Genomic DNA, 9,748 nt, shown 5'->3' with positions numbered 1-9,748 from the left:
ACACATATATATAAATATATATTACACACACATAGGCACTGTCTTAATAGGCTGGGTCAGTGACATCATACACAAACAGTGTGATGTTTGACACGGATTGTGCCTTTTGCCCAGAATTTCCTGGATCGCGCTTACGCAGAAGTGACTATGCCAATCTTACCAACACCGATTTACGCCAAACTTTCCTGAGAATTGCCTTAGCATGCGCTAGAACTTAAAAACCAGAATAAAACAAGTGAAAATCAGTGTAAACAATCGGGGCTCGAGGAAAGCGCTGAACATATGCCACCTTTGAGTGCCCCTTTATCTTATTGGTGTTATGCAAATTAAAGTTCGAAGCCATCAAACCATAATTTATACACATAAGGCACAACGGTTGATAAGTTGATATATTTGTCTAGAGCTGTGATGCTGTGAGTTGAATTCTGAACATGCAGTCTGAACATGTGCAGTTTACCTAATTTTACAAGATGCATCAATACTGTTCAGTGAGCTGTATTGATGGGATAGTCTTCTTTAGCTCCTAGCACTTTGTGTCCATTAGCTTTTCTTCAAATAATTTTGAAAAACAAGAGGGCAAAGTTCAAAAGTCTTACTTGGGTAAAATTTATATTGAGTGTTTTTTTCTAAAACAGAGAGACTGTGTGTATTTGTCTGCATTTATGTGTTTGTGTGAAAAAGAAAGCAGTGTTTTGATTACATTCGTGTTTTAGCTTTTGTTTCATATTCTATAAACTTTAAAAAGTGTATTAGGGAAAAATAGAGAGGCGAGAGAGACAGGGGCAAAGAGAAAAAGAGAAAGTGTGTGCTTTCTTCATTTAATGTTACTTTGATTTTCAAAAAAAACACCAATTAAACTTTGAAACCAACTAATTATCTCCACGTGACAGTTAGATAGTTCAATGGCCCAGAATTAGCTGGAGTGGCGTATCTCACGGTGAGGGGTGTGAATTGGAAATTTTTCCTCACCCTACAGATCACATTATATTTGCGACGCAAATTGCTGGAAATGCGAATTGATAACGATGCAGTGATGTCAACATTGCATCTGAGACCTCCTGATTGTCATGCCCAATCTCCTCAAATTTAAGGATAGAGAAGGAAACAGAGCAAATGTCGGAGAAGCAAATTAGAAACAGAAAGAGAAATAAAGAGAGGGAAAGAAAGAGAGCGGATGAAGAGAGAGAGAAAAAAGAGACAGAAAGGAAAAGTAAGAAAAAAATTAAAAAGAACAAGCAGAAGAAGCTGACATTATAACCCTGTTGTGTTTGTGAATTGTTGTATTGGTCCTTGAGAAGTTAATAACGAGTGAATGGCAGGGTAGTCGTGCGAAATGTAGCAACATTCTTACTCATAAACTGTATCCTGAAATTATTTTCTGAAATAAATCTATTTAATTTACATTTCTAAGTGTCAAAACAGCTTTGCATCCTGAAAATGATTACTTTCCAACACTAACAAGAGTGTGGATGGCAAGTCTGGCACAAAAGTACTGACAAGACATAAAAAAAAGTTTTAAAAACCTCTAGCAACAATTCACTACCGACTGCAGTGTGACTCCACAGCATTATTTGTTCCCTTTCTGGGCCTCCTTGGTTGAGTTTCATTTCAGAACCATAAACATAGAAACATAGAAAAGAGGAGCAGGAGTAGGCCATTCGGCCCTTCGAGACTGCTTCGCCATTCAATATGATCATGGCTGATCCTCTATCTGAATACCATATTCCCGCTCTCTCCCCATATCCCTTGATGCCTTTTTGTGTCTAGAAATCTATCTAGCTCCATCTTAAATATATTCAGTGACTTGGCCTCCACAGCCTTCTATGGTAGAGAATTCCACAGGTTCACCAACTGCTGAGTGAAGAAATTTCTCAGTCCTAAATGTCCTACCCCATATCCTGAGACTGTGACCCCTCGACCTGGACCCCCAACCAGGGAAAACATCCTCCCTGCATCCAGTCTGTCTAGCCCTGTCAGAATTTTATATGTTTCAGTGAGATCCCCTCTCATTCTTCTAAACTCAAGTGAATACAGGCCGAGTCGACCCAATCTCTCCTCATACAACAGCCCTGCCATCCCAGGAATCAGTCTAGTGAACTTTTGCTGCACTCCCTCTATGGCAAGGACATCCTTTCTTAGGTAAGGAGACCAAAACTGCACACAATACTCCAGGTGTGGTCTCACCAAGGCCCTGTATAACTGCAGTAAGACATCCTTGCTCCTATACTCAAATCCTCTTGCAATGAAGGCCAGCATACCATTTACCTTCCTAACTGCTTGCTGCACCTGCATATTTGCTTTCATTGACTGGTATACAAGGACACCCAAGTGCCTTTGTATATCAACATTTCCCAATCTATCACCATTTAAATAATACTCTGCCTTTCTGTTTTTCCTTCCAAAGTGGATAACTTCACATTTATACACATTACACTGCATCTGCCATGTATTTGTCCACTCACTCAACTTGTCCAAATTGCCTTGAAGCCTCTTTGCATCCTCCTCACAACTCACAATCTCACCTAGTTTTGTGTCGTCAGCAAACTTGGAAATATTACATTTGGTTCCCTCATCCAAATCATTGATATATATATTGTGAATTAACAGGGTCCTTACGACATGAGTTACCAGCCCTAAATGGCGGCGGCAAAATTAATTTGCATTTACGGTCCAAATCCAGCAATTTCATGACATGCAATTATTTTCAATTGGGAGGCTCAATGTGAGGTTGCAATTTTTTCGGTTTTGTCAATGGTAACGGTGGAGGGACGCAGATCGCCCAGAGATTTGTGGAGAATCAGAATTCATGGCGTATCTCTTCTTCACCACAAATTGCTGGATCTTTTGCAAACTAATAACGGCGAGTGCTGTTAATTCGCCATTATTCTTCCAGCAATTTCTGGACCATCGTTGAGAGACAGATATTCTAATTTCTAACACCGATAGACTGAGTGGGAGGGAAAGAGAGAGAAAGACACAGATAGAGAGAAAGAAAATTAGCAGTTTTTTCATCACTGTAATTTGATTTCTTAAAAAAATGGAATTTTGAAAGCAAACAGAGCCTCTCTGAGGGAAACAGAGGTGTGAGGGGAAAGGAGGGGGAAAACCGGTTCAGAGTGAAGGGGCCTCTGACCTTTCGATACCATTGGAGGGAGCGAGTGGGAGTAGAGAAGAGTGAATAGAGGATTGAGGGTGTGATGAGTGATAGTGAAGCAAAGGTGAGGGGAGGATACAGGGGTTAAGTTAGTTGTTCAAAGGGAAGGAGGTAGTGGGAAGGTGAAGAGGTAAGGGGCACAGTGAGAGAGAGGGGTGGGGAAAGCATGAGTGATTGGGGGGGGTGGGAAGGGAACCAGTGAGGATCACAATTTCCCTGCAGCTCCCAAATGCAGCCTTCAGCCAAATGTTTATGGAGTGTTTTTTTTAAAGAGGCTGCGTCAATGTGTTATGTTTGTGTCTATCAGTGTGAGAGAGATGGAGAAAAAATGAGTGTACTAATAACACATCTGTTGTGGCTTTTGTTTTGTGTTCCATGAATTTCAGAACATGAACCTAGTTGACAGAGAGAAAGAATGAGGGTGAGAGGGAGAGGGAGACAGAGGGCAAAGTGTTGTTGCAGATGTTCACTTGTGTCATTGTTATTGGTCATAATTAAATACACTCTGTTCTATATATATAGAATTCTGTTTGGAGCTTTGTCTGGAAGAACTCTGAAGATTCTGTTAACTGGTGCTTGCATGGGTCTTCTCAGTACGTGAGCTCTGTTTCATGGCATGCTTCTCAGCCAATATTGTAAATATAGCTCTTCTGTCTCTAAAGATATCGCTGAAAAAGAAATTGCCAGCCTGAATGGCAGTTCTGAAGCCAGTAGCTCACAACGTCATTTGCACTTCCTCTACTAAGCACCAGTGTAATTATGGACACCCCTGGGGATTTAGGTAGGCATCAAGTGGCACCTACTCACCAATAACCTGCTCACCGATGCTCAGTTTGGATTCCGTTGGACCACTCGGCTCCAGACCTCATTACAGCCTTGGTCCAAACATGGACAAAAGAGCTGAATTCCAGAGGTGAGGTGAGAGTGACTGCCCTTGACATCAAGGCAGCATTTGACTGAGTGTGGCACCAAGGAGCCACAGTAAAATTGAAGTCAATGGGAATCAGGGGGAAAACTCTCCAGTGGCTGGAGTCATACCTAGCACAAAGGAAGATGGCAGTGGTTGTTGGAGGCCAATCATCTCAGCCCCTGGACATTGCTGCAGGAGTTCCTCAGGGCAGTGTCCTAGGTCCAACCACCTTCAGCTGCTTCATCAATGACCTCCCCTCCATCATAAGATCAGAAATGGGAATGTTTGCTGATGATTGCACAGTGTTCAGTTCCATTCGCAACCCCTCAGATAATGAAGCAGTCCATGCCCGCATGCAACAAGACCTGGACAACATCCAGGCTTGGGCTGACAAGTGGCAAATAACATTTGCGCCAATCAAGTGCCAGGCAATGACCATCTCCAACAAGAGAGAGTCTAACCACCTCCCCTTGACATTCAACGGCATTACCATCGCCGAATCCCCCACCATCAGCATCTTGGGGGTCACCATTGACCAGAAACTTAACTGCACCAGCCACATAAATACTGTGGCTACAAGAGCAGGTCAGAGGCTGGGTATTCTGTGGCGAGTGACTCACCTCCTGACTCCCCAAAGCCTTTCCACCATTTACAAGGCACAATTCAGGAGTGTGATGGAATACTCTCCACTTGCTTGGATGAGTGCAGCTCCAACAACACTCAAGAAGCTCGACATCATCCAGGACAAAGCAGCCCGCTTGATTGGCACCCCATCCACCACCCTAAACATTCACTCCCTTCACCACCAGCGCACCGTGGCTGCAGTGTGTACCATCCACAGGATGCACTGCAGCAACTCGCCAAGGTTTTTTCGACAGCACCTCCCAAACCCGCAAACTCTACCACCTAGAAGGACAAGGGTAGCACGCACATGGGAACAACACCACCTGCACGTTCCCCTCCAAGTCACACACCATCCCGACTTGAAAATATATCGCCGTTCCTTCATCGTCGCTGGGTCAAGATCCTGGAACTCCCTTCCTAACAGAACGGTGGGAAAACCTTCACCACACGGACTGCAGCGGTTCAAGAAGGCGGCTCACCACCACCTTCTTAAGGGCAATTAGGGATGGGCAATAAATGCTGGGCTTGCCAGCGGCGCCCACATCCCATGAACGAATAAAAGAAAAAAAAATGCTCTGGTTTCACCAGGTGAAGTACCGAGCACAAGTGATCAGGAGCAGGTAGTGGAGGCAAAGGATGAGCAGCAATATGCTGGTCGGAAGGCCACTTTGTATTCATCCTAAGCTGCCCATCCCTAATTGCCCTTGAGAAGGTGGTGGTGAGCCGCCTTCTTGAACCGCTGCAGTCCGTGTGATGAAGGTTTTCCCACAGTGCTGTTAGGAAGGGAGTTCCAGGATCTTGACCCAGCGACGATGAAGGAACGGCGATATATTTCCAAGTCGGGATGGTGAGTGACTTGGAGGGGAACGTGCAGGTGGTGTTGTTCCCATGTGCCTGCTACCCTTGTCCTTCTAGGTGGTAGAGTTTGCGGGTTTGGGAGGTGCTGTCGAAAAAACCTTGGCGAGTTGCTGCAGTGCATCCTGTGGATGGTACACACTGCAGCCATGGTGCGTCGGTGGTGGAGGGAGTGAATGTTTAGGGTGGTGGATGGGGTGCCAATCAAGCAGGCTGCTTTGTCCTGGATGATGTCGAGCTTCTTGAGTGTTGTTGGAGCTGCACTCATCCAGACATTGTGGGACCTGCGTTTAAAAGAAGGAGGTTATCTGAGTACTGATATTTTTTTCAGTCATTAGAGAGGGTGTCAAGCACCCTGCAATGCGACAAAACAATATTTATGAATATACAGAAAGGGTGAAGAAAAGACCATCAATCCCAAAAAATGCTTGCCCCATCTACTATACAATGCAACCTCACACGTTGCCCTCCTAACATCTAGTAAACCCTGGGAGAGGCAAAACAAATACATATTAAATGTAGTGAATTTCAGTTTCATCTCTGAAAAAATCAAAATGCTGGTAAGATTAATAATTACTTTGGTACGGCAGAATTGACCTTTTGCGTATTCATCACTTTTAAATAGTAATTTCTGTAGCATGTCAAAGAAAATAACCTTTTGTTAAATGAATGTGACAACTGCACTTGTTTGTTAAATTGCAGATTATTTTGCTTGCAGAAAAATTCAAGTAATGAAAAGTTAGGCGCAACACAATAACGTGGGAGAACTCAGTGACTTAATGACTTATACAGTTGTTAAATTGCAGCCAATCGCTGGGCAGCCAAAGTATCCACCTGTTCCAGCGGTAGACCCCTTTAATATGTGAATCGGGGTGCTCTGACGTACATAGGGCCCTGATTGCCATTTAAGGACAGAACTGCAGTGCACTTTCTACCTAGTTTCAGCTGGTGGCCCATTAGAAGAGGAGCCCAAAATAAGTTATTTATTTATTTTTGTGGGGCCAGGGGGAGTAGAAGTATTTCTCCTTATTCGCCGTGTCAAAACTCTTCATAATTTAAAAACCTCTGTTAAAGCTCTTCTTAGCCTTCCATGCTCCAGTGGAAATAATCAAAGTGTCTTAAGTCTTTGCTCATAGCTACAGTTTCTCATCCCTGGCATCCTCCTGGTGAATCAACAGTATACACTCTCAATGGCTTAATATCCTTTCTATAGAGGGGTGCCCAAAACTGCACACAGTACTCTAACTAACCATTGCCACAACGTGAAAAACGTTTTAAAAAATCCATTATGTGGAAGATGTCACTAAATTACTAAGGCACCACAAGATATGTGGAAAAAAATATTTCAGTACCTTTGCGAAATGGCAAAAAATGAGATTGCATAGGATGCATGGTCCCTCTCCAACAAATGTAACATGGATTACAAACACATGTTCAGTACAGTATCACTCAACAGCTCTATTACCAGGGGAGATCTGAGATAACTATTGAGTGTCACAGTAACACTGCTAATCTCATAAACAGATTCAAATGTAAAAGGGAAAGTGAAAAATAAATATCTGGCAGTAGCACAATGATGCATGTATTTGAAATGAAAAATGCACAATATGAAAATCAATTTATAAAAATCATGCTAATTTTTTCCTAAGGGATTGACAGGAAATGCCACCTTAGGCCGTATAACGGATCATGCAAATAGAATTAATTGAGAATATATATACAAGTAATTGAGACCTGAAATTGTGCAAGTGAAATTAATAAAATAAGATCAAGTGGATGACAAAGGAACACAAGGCAGTGAAAAATAAACCAGAGCACATGTAACAATGTAAAGCGATGCAGTAACATTCAAAGATAAAAGCTATCTAAAAAATACAACATGTATAAACACTTCAATTATCATTACTTATAACTACTTGTTTCTTGAAAACATTAGCAATACACAACAAAGAAGGTGGAAGAAGCAATTGAATTAGTGAGAAAAGACGTTTAATCCAATTCAGCAATGACCAGCTGTGAATTCTGTTTCAGACAAATAGGCCTAGAAATTCGATCGCGCAGCGCCCTTTTTCAGGCGCTAAACTGCCTCCTAAGCTTCCAATATGGGGGGCAGGAAGCGTACACTCATTACAAGCCGGCAGTGCGCCGTCCGCCATATTGGTGTAGGCAACTCCACTGATGTCAGGAGTGCATGTTGGAATTATGTTAAGAGCTGAATATCTTATTTAAATTAGGGTCCTGCGCTTCTTGTGCTGAACTCTCCCAGCAACATGTGGCACTAACCGGCAGGAAAGACCCCTCACCAGCACTTTTTAAAGGGATCATGCAATACTTACAGGTTAGGTGCTGGTTTGTCATTTCAGGCTGCTGGTTAACTTCTGGGCATTTTTGGGTATGTTTGAACTCTGGAAAGTCGCCCATTTCAAACCCCACCTTCAATGGGCCCCATATCAGGTGGGGTGTAAAATGTGCAGCCAACCCAAACCCGCCCGTTTCCCATATGGTGGGTTAGATTAAAATGATCCCCTATGTTACTATGTGCCGCACATCTGCCTCCTGTCTGCCAAAGGCATGGAAATATCGCAGGACCTCTCTCTGATTGCATAAACTATTATGGGGTTGGCGGCAGAGGCGAGGGACACTTATGCTGAAATCTGACACCCTGCACATTTTTAGGCCCAAACAGTAAACACATCAGTTAAGGAACAGACAACAATAATGAAGGCCACATACTTACAGTTTTCATGGAAAAATGGTCAGAGTTCCAAAATTTTACCTGCAAAACACTGCTGTAAGTCCTAAAATAGCAAGCAATAAAAAATGGGATTTCATAAATTTCATCACCATATATTAGTGATTCTGATAATACATTATCCATTATATAGCGTTACACACCTATTATTGTAAAATTGGATAATGCCATGGGACACCTGCTAAAGAGAGAGTGAGTGTGTGTGTGTGTGTGTGTGTACAAAATAGGAGTCCACCTTGGTGTTGGAGACAGGAGTCTCCATTGAATATTACGGGCCTGAAATCTGGAGGGCAGGAGAGGGTGGAAATATAACGCAATCCCAGAAGTGGGGTGTGCAATTTTGGGTGGAGCCTGGATCCATTGGGGTCCATTCCATTTGCCCTGCTGCACTTCTGCCCCCTTACAAGGGTTCATGGAATTTTGGGCCCAATATCTATAACAATAATTGGGAAGAATCAAAATTTACAGATTTGGGCATTCTCTGTAGTCATTCCTTGTTGCCACATAAAACTATGACCACATGGTGGCACCAGAGGACCATAATCCTACACACTTAAATGTCTACATGCAGCGACTGCACCACTGTGTGGCCAATCAGAAAGTAGGCTACTAGCAATATTTTCCTCTTCTGACAAATTGTAATGAAAAAGTAGACATGTGAAAATTGGCATTTCAACAGAAAACACTAATGGAATATTTGTCCGCACTTAGTGCTGATCTGATAATTCCTACCCTTCAAAAATGGTCCAATGAACATTAGCAAAAAGCAAGCAAAAAGTCTGATTTTACTCACTAAGGTCTTGTAGATAAACCTGTGCAACATTCGGCAGCTGTAGGTTCAAGTTGAAAATTGAATATTTTACTCAAGGTTGGACCTGGTGTTAATGAGTTTAACAAAAGGGAAGATTTGGAAGTATCACACCATTTTAAGAAAGTGAATAGTACAGAGGAGTTTTTCTGCATATGGATGTAGCAGCCATTGGTGGGAAGAGGAGAAGGCAGCCCAGGAATGAAGAGGGCAGAGGGGAGCACAGCTTGCAGCAGGGACTAGTACAGATAGTGTGTGTACTGCAATAGAGTGAGCTAACTGGACATAGCAGAGGAACAGTGCATGAAGAATCTCAGGTTCACCAGGAAGTTGCTACTGAGGCGTGCCCCTGGTCCACAAAGACCTGTAGGGACAATTGACTATTGGCAATACCCTATTAATGGCAGTGAATGCCCACTATACAGTGTAGGCATGGAATAGGAGCCATCTATGATGTCTCAGAACCTCTTACGGTTTCCTATAATCATTCTTCAAGGAAGTTGAAGCTGGCCATGACTGTATCTTAGAGTTTATCACCCAAAATCTCGTGGCAGTAGTGGATCTATTCGTGAACGATACTCCTACTGTAGTTATGGCCTGCATAAGTGAAATGCCCACTGAAAATGCCATTAATGTTTCCATATG

Source organism: Heptranchias perlo, chromosome 16, assembly GCF_035084215.1.
Source record: "Heptranchias perlo isolate sHepPer1 chromosome 16, sHepPer1.hap1, whole genome shotgun sequence".
Lineage (NCBI taxonomy): Eukaryota > Metazoa > Chordata > Chondrichthyes > Hexanchiformes > Hexanchidae > Heptranchias > Heptranchias perlo.
The sequence above is the reverse complement of the archived record's forward strand: the minus strand, read 5'-3'. Positions refer to the sequence as shown.